Below are 16,544 nucleotides of genomic sequence, written 5' to 3'. Positions count from 1 at the left end.
TTACGGTTTTTGTGCAATCTTGGTGGGGAATTGTCACAAATGCATAAAAATTGAGGTATGAAAAGTTTGGTTGCAAAAGGAATTCCTCTTGGGTGGGTTTTGGCTTAGCCAAGTTCGGTGGATTGGCTTTTTTTTTGCCTTGGTAGCAATATTGGTGAATAAGTGAAGTTATGGCTTTTGTGCAATCTTGGTGGGGAATTGTCACAAATGCATCAAAAATGCGGTGCGAAAAGTTTGGATGATAAAGGAATTGATCTTGGTTGAGTTTTGGCTTAGCCAAGTTCGTTGGATTGGCTTTTTTTCCTTGGAAGCAAAATTGGTGAATAAGTGAAGTTACTGTTTTTGTGCAATCTTGGTGGGGAATTGTCACAAATGCATAAAAAATTAGGTGTGAAAAGTTTGGTTGCAAAAGGAATTCATCTTAGTTGGGTTTTGGCTTAGCCAAGTTCGGTGGATTGACTTTTTTTGCCTTGGTAGCAAAATTGGTGAATAAGTGGATTTATGGTTTTTGTGCAATCTTGGTGGGGAATTGTCACAAATGCTTAAAAAATGAGGTGTGAAAAGTGTGGTTGCAAAAGGAATTGATCTTGGTTGGGTTTTGGCTTAGCCAAGTTCGGTGGATTGGCTTTTTTTAACTTGGAAGCAAAATTGGTGAATAAGTGATGTTACGGTTTTTGTGCAATCTTGGTGGGGAATTGTCACAAATGCATCAAAAAGGAGGTGTGAAAAGTTTGGTTGCAAAAGGAATTGCTCTTGGTTGGGTTTTAGCTTAACCAAGTTCGGTGGATTGGCTTTTTTTTGCCTTGGTAGCAAATTGGTGAATAAGTGAAGTGATGGTTTTTGTGCAATCTTGGTGGGGAATTGTCACAAATGCATCAAAACTGAGGTGTGAAAAGTTTGGTTGCAAAGGGAATTGATCTTGGTTGGGTTTTGGCTTAGCCAAGTTCGGTGGATTGGCTTTTTTTGCCTTAGAAGCAAAATTGGTGAATAAGTGATGTTACGGTTTTTGTGCAATCTTGGTGGGGAATTGTCACAAATGCATAAAAATTGAGGTATGAAAAGTTTGGTTGCAAAAGGAATTCCTCTTGGGTGGGTTTTGGCTTAGCCAAGTTCGGTGGATTGGCTTTTTTTTTGCCTTGGTAGCAATATTGGTGAATAAGTGAAGTTATGGCTTTTGTGCAATCTTGGTGGGGAATTGTCACAAATGCATCAAAAATGCGGTGCGAAAAGTTTGGATGATAAAGGAATTGATCTTGGTTGAGTTTTGGCTTAGCCAAGTTCGTTGGATTGGCTTTTTTTCCTTGGAAGCAAAATTGGTGAATAAGTCATATTACGGTTTTTGTGCAATCTTGGTTTGGAATTGTCACAAATGCATCAAAAAGGAGGTGTGAAAAGTTTGGTTGGAAAAGGATTTCATCTTGGTTGGGTTTTGGCTTAGCCAAGTTTGGTGGATTGGCTTTTTTTTGCCTTGGTAGCAAATTGGTGAATAAGTGAAGTGATGGTTTTTGTGCAATCTTGGTGGGGAATTGTCACAAATGCATCAAAAATGAGGTGTGAAAAGTTTGGTTGCAAAGGGAATTGATCTTGGTTGGGTTTTGGCTTAGCCAAGTTCGGTGGATTGGCTTTTTTTGCCTTGGAAGCTAAATTGGTGAATAAGTGATGTTACGGTTTTTTTGAAATCTTGGTGGGGAATTGTCAGAAATGCATCAAAAATGAGGTGTGAAAAGTTTGGTTGCAAAACGAATTGATCTTGGTTGGATTTTGGCTTAGCCAAGTTCGGTGGATTGGCTTTTTTTTTCCTTGGTAGCAAAATTGGTGAATAAGTGAAGTGATGGTTTTTGTGCAATCTTGGTGGGGAATTGTCACAAATGCATCAAAAATGCGGTGCAAAAAGTTTCGATGAAAAAGGAATTGATCTTGGTTGGGTTTTGGCTTAGCCAAGTTCGGTGGATTGGCTTTTTTTGCCTTTGAAGCAAAATTGGTGAATAAGTCATCTTACGGTTTTTGTGCAATCTTGGTGGGGAATTGTCACAAATGCATCAAAAAGGAGGTGTGAAAAGTTTGGTTGGAAAAGGATTTCATCTTGGTTGGGTTTTGTCTTAGCCAAGTTCGGTGGATTGGCTTTTTTTGCCTTGGTAGCAAAATTGGTGAATAAGTGAAGTTATAGTTTTTGTGCAATCTTGGTGGGGAATTGTCACAAATGCATAAAAAATGAGGTGTGAAAAGTTTGGTTGCAAAAGGAATTGCTCTTCGTTGGGTTTTGGCTTAGCCAAGTTCGGTGGATTTGCTTTTTTTTTGCCTTGGTAGCAAAATTGGTGAATAAGTGAAGTTATGGCTTTTGTGCAATCTTGGTGGGGAATTATCACAAATGCATAAAAAATGCGGTGCAAAAAGTTTGAATGAAAAAGGAATTGATCTTGGTTGGGTTTTAGCTTAGCAAACTTCGGTGGATTGGCTATTTTTTTCCTTGAAAGTAAAATTGGTGAATAAGTGAATTTACGGTATTTGTGCAATCTTGGTGGGGAATTGTCACAAATGCATAAAAAATGCGGTGCAAAAAGTTTGGATGAAAAAGGAATTGATCTTGTTTGGGTTTTGGCTTAGCCAAGTTCGTTGGATTGGCTTTTTTTGCCTTGGTAGCAAAATTGGTGAATAAGTGAAGTTATAGTTTTTGTGCAATCTTGGTGGGGAATAGTCACATATGCATAAAAAATTAGGTGTGAAAAGTTTGGTTGCAAAAGGATTTCATCTTGGTTGGGTTTTGGCTTAGCCAAGTTCGGTGGATTGACTTTTTTTGACTTGGTAGCAAAATTGGTGAATAAGTGAAGTTATGGTTTTTCTGCAATCTTGGAGGGGAATAGTGACAAATGCTTCAAAAATGGGGTGTGAAAATTTTGGTTGCAAAAGGATTTCATCTTGGTTGGGTTTTGGCTTAGCCAAGTTCGGTGGATTGGCTTTTTTTGCCTTGGAAGCAAAATTGGTGAATAAGTGATGTTACGGTTTTTGTGCAATCTTGGTGGGGAATTGTCACAAATGCATAAAAATTGAGGTATGAAAAGTTTGGTTGCAAAAGGAATTCCTCTTGGGTGGGTTTTGGCTTAGCCAAGTTCGGTGGATTGGCTTTTTTTTTGCCTTGGTAGCAATATTGGTGAATTAGTGAAGTTATGGCTTTTGTGCAATCTTGGTGGGGAATTGTCACAAATGCATCAAAAATGCGGTGCGAAAAGTTTGGATGATAAAGGAATTGATCTTGGTTGAGTTTTGGCTTAGCCAAGTTCGTTGGATTGGCTTTTTTTCCTTGGAAGCAAAATTGGTGAATAAGTGAAGTTACTGTTTTTGTGCAATCTTGGTGGGGAATTGTCACAAATGCATAAAAAATTAGGTGTGAAAAGTTTGGTTGCAAAAGGAATTCATCTTAGTTGGGTTTTGGCTTAGCCAAGTTCGGTGGATTGACTTTTTTTGCCTTGGTAGCAAAATTGGTGAATAAGTGGATTTATGGTTTTTGTGCAATCTTGGTGGGGAATTGTCACAAATGCTTAAAAAATGAGGTGTGAAAAGTGTGGTTGCAAAAGGAATTGATCTTGGTTGGGTTTTGGCTTAGCCAAGTTCGGTGGATTGGCTTTTTTTAACTTGGAAGCAAAATTGGTGAATAAGTGATGTTACGGTTTTTGTGCAATCTTGGTGGGGAATTGTCACAAATGCATCAAAAAGGAGGTGTGAAAAGTTTTGTTGCAAAAGGAATTGCTCTTGGTTGGGTTTTAGCTTAACCAAGTTCGGTGGATTGGCTTTTTTTTGCCTTGGTAGCAAATTGGTGAATAAGTGAAGTGATGGTTTTTGTGCAATCTTGGTGGGGAATTGTCACAAATGCATCAAAACTGAGGTGTGAAAAGTTTGGTTGCAAAGGGAATTGATCTTGGTTGGGTTTTGGCTTAGCCAAGTTCGGTGGATTGGCTTTTTTTGCCTTGGAAGCAAAATTGGTGAATAAGTGATGTTACGGTTTTTGTGCAATCTTGGTGGGGAATTGTCACAAATGCATAAAAATTGAGGTATGAAAAGTTTGGTTGCAAAAGGAATTCCTCTTGGGTGGGTTTTGGCTTAGCCAAGTTCGGTGGATTGGCTTTTTTTTTGCCTTGGTAGCAATATTGGTGAATAAGTGAAGTTATGGCTTTTGTGCAATCTTGGTGGGGAATTGTCACAAATGCATCAAAAATGCGGTGCGAAAAGTTTGGATGATAAAGGAATTGATCTTGGTTGAGTTTTGGCTTAGCCAAGTTCGTTGGATTGGCTTTTTTTCCTTGGAAGCAAAATTGGTGAATAAGTGAAGTTACTGTTTTTGTGCAATCTTGGTGGGGAATTGTCACAAATGCATAAAAAATTAGGTGTGAAAAGTTTGGTTGCAAAAGGAATTCATCTTAGTTGGGTTTTGGCTTAGCCAAGTTCGGTGGATTGACTTTTTTTGCCTTGGTAGCAAAATTGGTGAATAAGTGGATTTATGGTTTTTGTGCAATCTTGGTGGGGAATTGTCACAAATGCTTAAAAAATGAGGTGTGAAAAGTGTGGTTGCAAAAGGAATTGATCTTGGTTGGGTTTTGGCTTAGCCAAGTTCGGTGGATTGGCTTTTTTTAACTTGGAAGCAAAATTGGTGAATAAGTGATGTTACGGTTTTTGTGCAATCTTGGTGGGGAATTGTCACAAATGCATCAAAAAGGAGGTGTGAAAAGTTTTGTTGCAAAAGGAATTGCTCTTGGTTGGGTTTTAGCTTAACCAAGTTCGGTGGATTGGCTTTTTTTTGCCTTGGTAGCAAATTGGTGAATAAGTGAAGTGATGGTTTTTGTGCAATCTTGGTGGGGAATTGTCACAAATGCATCAAAACTGAGGTGTGAAAAGTTTGGTTGCAAAGGGAATTGATCTTGGTTGGGTTTTGGCTTAGCCAAGTTCGGTGGATTGGCTTTTTTTGCCTTGGAAGCAAAATTGGTGAATAAGTGATGTTACGGTTTTTGTGCAATCTTGGTGGGGAATTGTCACAAATGCATAAAAATTGAGGTATGAAAAGTTTGGTTGCAAAAGGAATTCCTCTTGGGTGGGTTTTGGCTTAGCCAAGTTCGGTGGATTGGCTTTTTTTTTGCCTTGGTAGCAATATTGGTGAATAAGTGAAGTTATGGCTTTTGTGCAATCTTGGTGGGGAATTGTCACAAATGCATCAAAAATGCGGTGCGAAAAGTTTGGATGATAAAGGAATTGATCTTGGTTGAGTTTTGGCTTAGCCAAGTTCGTTGGATTGGCTTTTTTTCCTTGGAAGCAAAATTGGTGAATAAGTGAAGTTACTGTTTTTGTGCAATCTTGGTGGGGAATTGTCACAAATGCATAAAAAATTAGGTGTGAAAAGTTTGGTTGCAAAAGGAATTCATCTTAGTTGGGTTTTGGCTTAGCCAAGTTCGGTGGATTGACTTTTTTTGCCTTGGTAGCAAAATTGGTGAATAAGTGGATTTATGGTTTTTGTGCAATCTTGGTGGGGAATTGTCACAAATGCTTAAAAAATGAGGTGTGAAAAGTGTGGTTGCAAAAGGAATTGATCTTGGTTGGGTTTTGGCTTAGCCAAGTTCGGTGGATTGGCTTTTTTTAACTTGGAAGCAAAATTGGTGAATAAGTGATGTTACGGTTTTTGTGCAATCTTGGTGGGGAATTGTCACAAATGCATCAAAAAGGAGGTGTGAAAAGTTTGGTTGCAAAAGGAATTGCTCTTGGTTGGGTTTTAGCTTAACCAAGTTCGGTGGATTGGCTTTTTTTTGCCTTGGTAGCAAATTGGTGAATAAGTGAAGTGATGGTTTTTGTGCAATCTTGGTGGGGAATTGTCACAAATGCATCAAAACTGAGGTGTGAAAAGTTTGGTTGCAAAGGGAATTGATCTTGGTTGGGTTTTGGCTTAGCCAAGTTCGGTGGATTGGCTTTTTTTGCCTTGGAAGCTAAATTGGTGAATAAGTGATGTTACGGTTTTTTTGCAATTTTGGTGGGGAATTGTCAGAAATGCATCAAAAATGAGGTGTGAAAAGTTTGGTTGCAAAACGAATTGATCTTGGTTGGATTTTGGCTTAGCCAAGTTCGGTGGATTGGCTTTTTTTGCCTTGGTAGGAAAATTGGTGAATAAGTGAAGTTATAGTTTTTGTGCAATCTTGGTGGAGAATTGTCACAAATGCAAAAAAAATTAGGTGTGAAAAGTTTGGTTGCAAAAGGAATTCATCTTGGTTGGGTTTTGGCTTAGCCAAGTTCGGTGGAATGACTTTTTTTGCTTTGGTAGCAAAATTGGTGAATAAGTGAATTTATGGTTTTTGTGCAATCTTGGTTGGGAATTGTCACAAATGTTTAAAAAATGAGGTGTGATAAGTTTGGTTGCAAAAGGAATTCATCTTGGTTGGGTTTTGGCTTAGCCAAGTTCGGTGGATTGGCTTTTTTTGCCTTGGTAGCAAAATTGGTGAATAAGTGAAGTTATAGTTTTTGTGCAATCTTGTTGGGGAATTGTCACAAATGCATAAAAAATGAGGTGTGAAAAGTTTGGTTGCAAAAGGAATTGCTCTTCGTTGGGTTTTGGCTTAGCCAAGTTCGGTGGATTGACTTTTTTTGCCTTGGTAGCAAAATTGGTGAATAAGTGAATTTATGGTTTTTGTGGAATCTTGGTGGGGAATTTTCACAAATGCTTAAAAAATGAGGTGTGAAAAGTTTGGTTGCAAAAGGAATTGATCTTGGTTGGGTTTTGGCTTAGCCAAGTTCGGTGGATTGCCTTTTTTTGCCTTGGATGCAAAATTAGTGAATAAGTGATGTTACGGTTTTTGTGCAATCTTGGTGGGGAATTGTCACAAATGCATTAAAAATGCGGTGCGAAAAGTTTGGATGAAAAAGGAATTGATCTTGGTTGGGTTTTGGCTTAGCCAAGTTCGTTGGATTGGCTTTTTTTCCTTGGAAGCAAAATTGGTGAATAAGTGAAGTTACGGTTTTTGTGCAATCTTGGTGGGACATTGTCACAAACCCCTAAAAAATTAGGTGTGAAAAGTTTGGTTGCAAAAGGATTTAATCTTGGTTGGGTTTTGGCTTAGCCAAGTTCGGTGGATTGACTTTTTTTGCCTTGGTAGCAAAATTGGTGAATATGTGAATTTATGGTTTGTGTGCAATCTTGGCGGGGAATTGTCGCAAATGTATAAAAAATGAGGTGTGAAAATTTTGGTTGCAAAAGGAATTGCTCTTGGTTGGGTTTTGGCTTAGCCAAGTTCGGTGGATTGGCTTTTTTTTGCCTTTGTAGCAAAATTGGTGAATAAGTGAAGTTATTGATTTTGTGCAGTATTGGTGGGGAATTGTCACAAATGCATCAAAAATTAGGTGTGAAAAGTTTGTGTACCGTCCCGTATCCGGGAGTTGACTAAGTCAAGGTCAAAGTCGACGACTGGAGAGTCAAAGTCAACGCAAGGTGTCGCCTAGGTGGAGAGACGCCTAGTGCCAGCATCGCTAAGAGGAAGCGTCGCCAAGACAAGGCGTCGCCTAGGTGATGGCGTCGCCCAACCAGGGCGTCGCCAGATCAAACAGTACTAAAGCAAGGCAATCACTGTGTGGTTCCCCGATACCCATGGGTAGGAAAGACCATGGAGGGAGCGACGCCGTGGGAGGGCCTCAGGTCCCGATAACCCGGGGCAGTGATAAGGAGAAGGAAAAGGTGGCTTCAAGGCCATAGTGATAGCATCAGTGTAGGGCAGCCTGACTCGTGAAGTACCCCTGCCGCCCCAGAGACACCTTTGGGATAGATACGACCCGAGAGGAAGGTCACGCCCAGGGTAACCGGGCGCAGGGTACGAGAGGAAGGCAGATACGCTCTCAGAGTAAGTGACTAGATGATTGGGGGCATGAGTTGGCACCCAAAAAGTCACCCCTAGCACAGTAGAACTCCCGAGCAGGAGGACTCACGCGTAGAAACGTCCCCAGATGGGCAGAAACGCCCCCAGATGGGGTCACGGCGTCGTGAGGCCCTCCACGTGTACCACAGCCATGTCAGAATGGAAACACCCTTTAGTCAGGTGCCAGGTAATTAAAGTCATTCAATGCAGTTTCCCTTTCGAACATTCAGGTACTATAATGGCTCCCAAGCGTTTCAACGTCTTAAATGCGCTACGTTTTCTAATTAAGTACGCTGATTGAGTGCGTTACATTTGTAATTAAAGGCGCTTTAAGGCGCTTTAATGCTTGGGTAGTTTAAATAGCGCGGAGAATGTTGGCAACAGGGTTGGAACTTTTGGCAAATTCACCAGAACTTTCCAGTTGCTTGCTCGTGCTTCAAGGTTACGAACAAGGGACTGGGGAATATTTTTGCCTGAGGGAGAGAACACAGACAATACACAGTTATTTCTTAGCACCTTCAGAGTGCCACACGCGGTGCTCAGAGACGGAGGTGAACGGTTTTGGTGTTTCTTGCTGGCTGACTTGAGCGTCGGAGTGCAAACGGCCGCTAGGGCGCCTCTTTGTCCTCTTTTTTGCAGGAATCCACAGGCAATCGGTGGGAGGAGTCCCTAGCTAACGGTTGAGGTCGCGCACGAAGACGTCCCAATCAACCGGACGGAACATTTGGCGCCCACCGTGGGGCCGATATAAAACATCAGTCCCATCACAAGTTCGAGAGAGTCTATGAAGTCACAGTAACGTTGGAGGAGATTGGAGTGTCAATGGCCCCCACCAGACGAAGGACAGCACGCGCATCCCCAGCAGAACTATCCATGCAACAAGTCCTGGAGATAATGAGGGGGCTACAGCAGGACATGGCGGAGTCGAAGATGGAGCAGGAGCGCATGCAGGCAGATCTCGATGCCTCGCATGAGAGGAACGAAGAGCTCCACCGCGTAAATGAGGAGTTGCGCCAGGGCCTGAGAAATGACCGGAGGCGGCCTGGACATGACGAGATGGAGAACCATTCCCCACCAAGGGAGTTTTCCACTCCCTTCTCACAGGAGATCCTAGATGCAGTGATCCCGAACACGTTCGCGGGGCCCAAGGTGGTCTTCACTGGGATGGAGGACCCAGAGACGCACCTTGCTGCATTTCACACACAGATGGTCCTGGTAGGCGGTTCTGACGCTGCCAAGTGCAAGCTCTTTATGAGCACCCTGACCGGGATGGCCATGGATTGGTTCATCAGCCTTCCAGATGGTCATATCACATCTTTCCGCCAACTGTCACGATTGTTCAGGGAACAATACTTAGCAAACAAGGCCCCGCCACCAGTGTCCTACGACTTGTTTGATGTGAAGCAATACCAAGGGGAGACCCTTAAGGAGTACATCAATCGGTTCGGGGCCCAGGTCGTGAAGGTCGGGACGACGGAGGAGCCTATGATCGTATACGCATTCCTGAAAGGCGTATGCCCCGGTCCTTTTCGAGAATCCATCATCCGCAACCGCCCTAGGACTTTCGCTGAACTACGGCGTAGGGCGGTAGAACATATTGCTTCTGAAGGGGAGGTGTGTGTGAAGCGCACCAACGTCGTACCCTCACGCCCGAGAGGACCGGCGCGAGCTCAACCCGTCAGGGTCAATGAGACCACGACGGGAAGAAAGAAGCCGGAGGCGAGACGCCCCTACGAAGCCAGAAAGCCCCAGTCACGGGGTCCAGCAGGAAGCGATCGCCCGGCCAGAGAAAGAGCGAGGCCGGCGAGGTACAACTTCGTGGTTGAGTTGAAGGATTTGATCGCCGTGCCTAACATAGCTGAGAGGCTGAGGCGACCGGCGAAGACCGACAAGGTGTTGGGGCCCGTAAAGACTCTTGGTGTGAATTCCACGAGGCTTTCGGGCACCACATTGATAATTGCCTGTCGTTGGGCTACCAGCTAGATGAGCTGGTGAGGACTGGGTTTTTGAAGGATTATGTTGCGGAGCCCACAACGACCACCACCTTGTCGCCGCCGCAGGCAGAAGAACCAGCACACGAGATGCCGGTGCTTGGCGAGGTCTACACCATTGCTGGAGGTTTTTCCGGCGGAGGACCCACCGCCTCCCAGCGGAAGAAATACGCGAGGGGGGTAAATTCAATCGAAGAGAGTCTCTTGGGGGAGCCATGGGAGTCGGATCTCGTGTTCACTAGAAGAGACCTCCGTGATGTGGTACCCCACGACAACGACCCCGTTGTCATCTCTGTCGTCACAGCCGGAAGGAAGGTCCACAGAGTGCTTGTTGACCAAGGAAGTTCGACAGACGTCATGTTTTTGTCGACCTTTAATAAGTTACGGTTGTCCCCCGATCTATTGAGTCCCTATACGGGATGCCTGTATGGGTTCGGGGATAACCAGGTGGAAGTCCGGGGTTACCTGGAGTTGAGGACTACGTTCACAGACGGAGAGGCCTCCCGTACCGAAAGCATCTGGTACCTTGTCGTGAACGCCAACTCTGCCTACAATATTTTGCTGGGCAGACCGGCATTGAACCGTCTGAACGCGGTGTCCTCCACCCGTCTCATGAAGATGAAGCTGTCGGACCTCAGTGGCCAGGTGATAGTCATCAGGTCAGACCAGGAGGAGGCAAGGAAATGCTATGAGAACAGCCTGAAAACGAAGAAAGGCGTGTTCATGGTGTATGAATGTCTGCCCAGCGCGGACATGACGATGGTTGAGGCAGCGCTCGCTGGGTCGACGCCTGACGAGGCCCTACCAGCGAAGGTGACGCCCGAAGCTGATGCACCAATGGAGGAAAGCCCTGAGGACGTGGCGCCCGTAGAAGAGGTGGCACCCGTCGAAGATGATAGCAGGGAACAGCCGACGGCTAACGCCGTAGAAAGGGAGATTGGCGGCAAGACATTCAAGCTAGGGAGTTCGCTGAGCCCAGAAGAACAGGAAGGGGTGACGGAAGTGATTTCACGCCACCTGGATGCCTTCGCATGGTCCGCCTCGGATATGCCCGGCATCGATCCCGATTTCCTGTGTCACCACCTCAGCATGGACGCCACGGTCCGCCCCGAGCGTCAGAGAAGGAGAAAGTTCAATGAGGAACGACAGCAGGTAGTGAAAGACGAAACGCAAAAGCTGTTGAGTGCTGGCCACATCAGGGAGATTCAGTACCCTGAGTGGCTTGCCAATGTCGTTTTGGTGAAAAAGGCAAACGGAAAGTGGAGGATGTGTGTTGACTTCACGGACCTGAATAAGGCATGCCCGAAGGACTCGTACCCGCTTCCCAGCATCGACGCCTTGGTAGATAGTGCGTCCGGCAGCAAGGTGCTGAGTTTCTTGGACGCCTTTTCAGGGTATAACCAGATCAAGATGCACCCCAGAGATGAGAACAAAACTGCATTCATGACTGAGACTTGCAGTTATTGCTATAAGGTGATGCTCTTTGGGCTGAAAAACGCGGGCGCCACGTACCAGGGGCTAATGGACAAGGTCCTGGCGCCCATGCTCGGGAGGAATGTGTACGCCTATGTCTACGACATGGTCGTTGCGTCGCAAGATAGGGCGCAGCATATGACGGATCTGGAGGAGTTGTTTGTCACAATATCCAAGTACCGCCTCAAGTTGAACCCGGAGAAGTGTGTTTTCGGGGTAGAGGCCGGAAAGTTCTTGGGTTTTATGCTCACAGAGAGGGGGATAGAGGCGAACCCCGACAAATGCGCGGCGATTATCGCCATGCGGAGCCCGACGTCGGTAAAGGAGGTGCAACAGCTGACAGGGCGGATGGCAGCGCTCTCGAGGTTTGTTTCCGCCAGAGGAGAGAAGGGGCACCCCTATTTCCAGTGCCTCAAGAGAAACAGTCACTTTGCATGGACTGAGGAATGCGAAGCGGCTTTCGTTAAGCTGAAGGAGTACCTGGCGACGCCACCGGTCCTCTGCAAGCCGGTAACGGGCGTGCCCCTCTGGTTATATTTTACTGTAACAGAGCGGGCCATCAGCTCCGTGTTTGTCCAAGAGCAGGACCAGAGTCACAAGCCCATCTATTTCGTAAGTAAGGCCTTACAGGGGGCTGAGACGAGGTACCAAGCGCTAGAGAAGGCGGCGCTGGCGGTAGTGTTTTCTGCTAGGAGGCTCCGCCATTACTTCCACAGCTTTACGGTTGTGGTGATGACCAACCTCCCTATACAGAAAGTGCTGCAGAAGCCGGATGTGGCGGGAAGAATGGTGCGCTGTGCGGTAGAACTGTCAGAATTCGACATCCAGTATGAGCTTAGAGGATCCATCAAAGGGCAGGTGTACGCAGATTTTATAGCGGAACTTTCGCCCGGAGGTGAGCAAGAGGTGGAAGTGGGTTCACAGTGGCTGCTCTCGGTTGATGGTTCTTCCAACCAACAAGGGAGCGGTGCGGGAATAGTCTTGGAGGGACCCGACGGCATACTGATCGAGCAGGCCCTGCGCTTCGCCTTCAAGGCAAGTAACAATCAGGCAGAATATGAAGCCCTGATAACAGGAATGCTGCTGGCCAAGGTGATGGGCGCGCAGAACCTCCTGGTGAAGAAAGACTCCCAGCTGATTACGGGGCAGGTGTCGGGTGAGTTCCAGGCGAAGGACCCACAGATGGCGGCGTATCTGAAATACATCCAGTTGTTGAAGGGAGCATTCAACGCTCTTGAGCTGATACACGTCCCGAGGGAGCAGAATGCCAGAGCTGACCTGCTTGCAAAGCTGGCCAGCTCAGGCAAGGGGGGTAGACAGAGGACAGTAATCCAGGAGACTCTCAAAGCTCCGCGTAGATTCGTGGAAGACAACAGGGTGGATGTCCTCCAGATTTATACATCAAGGGGAAGGCCGAGGAGTCATTCCTCTTTCACCCAAGATACGCAGAGGGCGCCCCGCATCAGCATGTACACGGGTGTGCCTGAGGAAGAGCAGATGCAGGTATGCGTTTTGTCCAAAGGAGACACCTGGATGACGCCCTATAAGCGGTACCTGGCGGATGGGGCTCTCCCAGTGGACCCTGAAGAGGGTAAAAAAGTCAAAAGAAATGCCGCAAGATATACTTTGGTGGATGGGGTGCTGTTCAGGCACGGTTTCACTCACCCTATCCTAACATGCGTCAGTGGCGATGAGTGCACCAGGATAATGGCGGAGCTACACGAAGGCATCTGCGGGAGCCACGTAGGGGGAAGATCCTTAGCCTCCAAGGTAATACGCGCAGGTTTCTTTTGGCCAACAGTGAAAGAGGACTGCGCACGGCACGCCCAGCGGTGTAGGCAATGCCAAAAGCACGCCGACTGGCACAAGGCGCTGCCAGAAGAGTTGCGATCCATATACAGTCCGTGGCCTTTCCATACATGGGGGATCGACATCCTGGGCCCCTTCCCACTGGCGATCAGGCAGATGAAGTATTTGATCGTTGCCATCGAATACTTCACCAAATGGATAGAGGCAGAGCCCGTGGCACAAATCACAGTGCACAAAGTACAACATTTTGTGTGGAAGAACATTGTGTGCCGTTTTGGCGTACCTAGGCGGCTGATATCCGACAACGGAACCCAGTTCGCCAGTCAACAGTTGAGAAACCTATGCGTTGAGGTAGGCATTAAACAGGTGTTTGCATCAGTTGAGCACCCCAGACTAATGGGCAGGTAGAATCAGCAAACAGAGTTCTACTGAGGGGGTTAAAAAGAAGGTTAGAGAAAGCCAAAGGGGCGTGGGCGGAAGAGGTACCAAGGATCGTATGGGCATATCACACCACGCCCCAATCCTCTACTATGGAGACGCCTTTCAGTTTGGTTTACGGGTCGGACGCGATGATCCCGGTAGAAATACATGAGAGCTCGCCACGTTTTCAAAACTTTGTGGCGGAGGAATCCAATGAAGAGAGGCGGGTAAACCTGGATCTGCTAGACGAGGCTCGGGAAGAAGCTAGAATAAAAGCTGAAGCGACGAAGAGAAGAGTAGAGTGGCAATATAGCTCTAAGGTAAAGCCGCGACAGTTTCAGGTCGGCGACCTAGTGATGAGGAAAGCTCACCCGTACGAGTTGGAGAATAAGCTGTCTCCCAAGTGGACCGGACCCTTCAGAGTTACTGAGGCTAAGGGCAACGGTTCGTACAACCTGGAGACTTTAGATGGAGGTCCTATCCAGCGCAGTTGGAATGCAGCCAACCTAAAATTTTATTTCAGTTGATTTATGTAAGCAGTTATGTAACAATTTAGTTGAAGGGGACGCTTTTTTTCCCTCTCGGGGGTTTTTTAATGAGGTCACCCTAATAAAAGGTAAAACCAATTTGAGAAAAAAGAAGTGCCTTGGTTTTTAGCCTGCATCTTTCTCCGTTTGAAGTAAGGTAAGGCGTCGCCAAGAGAAGGCGTCGCCGAGAAGGAAGGCGTCGCCAAGAAAGAAGGCGTCGCCAAGAAAGAAGGCGTCGCCTGGATGGAGGCGGCCGCCGTTGATGAACAGGGCGAAGGAAAGCGCACAATATGCGAAATGTATGCAGAGTAAAGTGACGTTACAAAAATCAATTGATATAGAAAAAGTTGGTGTACAAGCAATGCTCAATACAATTGAAGTAGCCCAAATGGGGCGAATATTACAACTCGTGCAAGTCACAAAAGAGCCACTTTTCAGTGGTCATCAGAATCAGCACTGGAGGAAGGCGAAGCCCCTTTCCCAGCCCGCAGAGCTCGAGTAAGTCGTGTCCTCCTTTCTTGGTTTATTTTCGAACCTGCACCAAGGGAGATAAATGTGTCAGAGATACCATGAGGCAAGACATGCACGTACAGAAAACAACAAAGGCCGGAGTTTCTAGGGCAGCGACTTTTACCTATGTACTTTTCGAGAGTCCTAGCATTGAACTCCAGGCTGATCAAAGTGGCAGAGTCAAAACCTCCCGCCTCAGCAAGAATCCGGCAAGCTATTTGATCACTTGGAGCCAGCTTCTTGAGGGGTTTGGTTTTGAGGGCCCTCTCCTCTCTCACCCAGTACAGCGGAAACCCATCCAGAGCGTCGGGAACAAGGTTAGTACGGCAAATCTTGAAGAACCGGCCTTTCCACCCGGTGAACGAGCTTTGGAAGGGTGTGAAGAGAACTCTCCCGGGTACATTACTGAGAGTTACCCAGAGGTTGTGTCTCTGCCTCTTCACCTCAAAGAAGTGAAGAAAGAGATCAACCGAGGGTGCACAACCCAGAAACCCGAAGAAAATGTCGAAGGCTTTGACAAAGGCCCAGCTGTTGGGATATAACTGGGCCGGAGCAACGTTGATCTCCGCCAGCAGTTCCTTCTCGAACCCGGAGAAGGGTAAGCGCACTCCGACGATATTGAACACCACCTGGTAAAAGTAAAAGAAAGGGACCCCTTCGTTGGCTCGTTCGTCTCCACATACTGGCTCCCCTAGAGTGCAAGGGAGCACAGCGATGTCGTCGTCATGCCTCCTCGCGAAGGCCCGGTGATCATAGGAACACGAATCCCCTTTGTGCTCCCTTATGGCCCTGGTAGAGAGTAAGCATGAACACTCGTCAAGAAGTTCACTCGAAGCCCAAGGGTACAAGTCCTTGGGATTGACCCTGGAGGAAGCAGCATGAGAGGACATTCTTCAACAAGATCAAGGATAGTCAAGGGTGTAGGGACTGCCGGAGATGCAAGAGTTGAGCGAGGGGAGCGAAGGCTGGAACAACCCTTCGTGAGAAAAGAAAGGGTGCAAGAAGGAAGGGTGCAAGAAGAAAGAACGTAAGTAGGTTATGAAGAGTGAGAAAGTGATGAGGATAGTTTCAGAGTTTGAAGAGTTAAATAAAGCGGTTAGAGCGCCAAATGACACGAATGGATGCACCGCACGATTGATCCACGTGGCAGAAGATGAAAGGATGACTCTGGCACCGCGGGTTAAAATCAGAGAACGTCGTATCAACAGAGTATCCAGTGGTACGATGCGCCGTCGAAAGAGGGTCAGGGGCGCAGCAGGAGTCAGGACTCAGTGGAATGACTGAATGTCCCATCATCCATACAAGAAGCGCCACGTGGATCAAGTCGAATGACGGAACGTCCCATCAGCCATACAAGAAGCGCCACGTGGATGGCACGGACAAAACCTTGAGCTCTTTGCTGCCCCCAGGCATCGACAGAGCCCAAGGTCAAAGTCAATGTCAAGTTAGGGACGACGCCCAAGGCGACACTAGCATGAGACGCCCGAGGCGTCGTCTGGAATGACATAAAGGACGACGCCAGCATGAGACGTCGCGGGCATCGCCAACCCATATATCAGCAGGGACGCCTCCCCGATACTCACAGGTAGGAAAGACTGTGGAGGGAGACGAATTTGAAGGGGGCAGAGTTAGTTGCTGGCGTCATCTCCCCGATACCCACGGGTAGGAAAGACTGTGGAGGGAGATAAGACCGCCAAACGCCAGCGAATTGCTGGCAGGGTGTTCCCCGAGACCTATGGGAAGGAAAGACGATAGAGGGAACGACCCCCCCCAAAGCACTCGACGTTTTAGACACCCGGGGACGATACGGCGCTGCTGTAGCAGGCCTCTCCTTAGGCGTGGGCGCCGCGGGCTAAGGATCAAGGAGAGAACCGTTTCGGTGTTAGAGACACCCCGTGGACGATACGGCGTCACTAGGTGAGCCTCTCCATGGGCGT

The sequence above is a fragment of the Phaseolus vulgaris genome, chromosome 7, assembly GCF_051622355.1.
Source record: "Phaseolus vulgaris cultivar YP4 chromosome 7, ASM5162235v1, whole genome shotgun sequence".
In the NCBI taxonomy this organism is placed as follows: Eukaryota; Viridiplantae; Streptophyta; class Magnoliopsida; order Fabales; family Fabaceae; genus Phaseolus; species Phaseolus vulgaris.
Note: the sequence above shows the minus strand (reverse complement) of the source record.